Consider the following 486-nt stretch of genomic DNA (forward strand, 5'->3'; position numbering starts at 1 on the left):
CATATATGCTTATCCTCGTGTGCAGATATATATCTCCTTTCGTTTTTATTCACCTCGCCAACCTCACACATTCCCTCAGGAAGAATCTTTTTTTTTTACTCCAACACTCTGACGTGGAGACGTATTAGCCATTGCAACATGCAACTGAAGAAACGTGTCATAAGCAGACACAACAAACGCCTTTTGACCTTCGGGAGCTCAGTGGGCCTAATTTTTTTTTTTAACTTTTTTATTAAATAGTTTCTTTTTCTTTATTTTTTATTTATTTATTTATTATATTTTTTTTTGCCAAGTCTATAAGGCACGCAGTTTTTAAGGATAGCTTAGGCCTAATTTATTTTCTGGTTTGATCTTTTTAAAATTATTTATTCATTTTCTTTATTTCATTTATTTATTTTTTTTTTTATTATTATTATTATTTTTAGGTCTATTAGGTACGCAGATTATAGGGGTAGTTTAGGCATATTTTTTTCCGGTATGGTCTCC

This window comes from Penaeus monodon, chromosome 33 (assembly GCF_015228065.2).
Source record: "Penaeus monodon isolate SGIC_2016 chromosome 33, NSTDA_Pmon_1, whole genome shotgun sequence".
NCBI lineage: Eukaryota > Metazoa > Arthropoda > Malacostraca > Decapoda > Penaeidae > Penaeus > Penaeus monodon.